General features: G+C 53.0%; 1 non-coding gene across 1 annotated transcript; it reads right to left on the bottom strand.

Moving 5' to 3' along the window:
- Window positions 1–151: 151 nt before the first annotated feature.
- LOC124892205 lies at window positions 152–270 on the bottom strand. The gene has a single exon (XR_007050132.1). It is a non-coding gene; the product is annotated as a 5S ribosomal RNA (ribosomal RNA).
- Window positions 271–379: the final 109 nt, after the last annotated feature.

The raw sequence follows: 379 nt of genomic DNA, 5'->3' as shown, positions 1-379 counted from the left end.
ATTATGCCTCTTTCTCCTACGCCGCCAGTCACACACCGCACGCGCGCCCCTGCGCTTTTCCCCCGTTCTCGTTTCCGCCAAAAGGAAAAACAAAAGATTCGCGGATCGAACCGGCAAAATTAAACTGAATTTTAAGGTAACAAAAAAGGAAGGGATGCAACACGAGGACTTCCCAGGGGGTCACCCATCCTAGTACTACTCTCACCGAAGCACGCTTAACTTCGGAGTTCTGATGGGATCTGGTGCGTTAGTGATGGTATGATCGCATGCGTCATTCCCAGCACTCCAAATTCTATTATGCTTCATCTCCTCCGCCGCACGTCACACCACGCACGCGCGCCCCTGCGCCTTGCCCCCTTTCTCGTTTCCGCAAAGAGGA

Source organism: Capsicum annuum, unplaced genomic scaffold, assembly GCF_002878395.1.
Source record: "Capsicum annuum cultivar UCD-10X-F1 unplaced genomic scaffold, UCD10Xv1.1 ctg44789, whole genome shotgun sequence".
NCBI lineage: Eukaryota > Viridiplantae > Streptophyta > Magnoliopsida > Solanales > Solanaceae > Capsicum > Capsicum annuum.
This window is presented reverse-complemented; position numbering and strand designations above follow the sequence as displayed.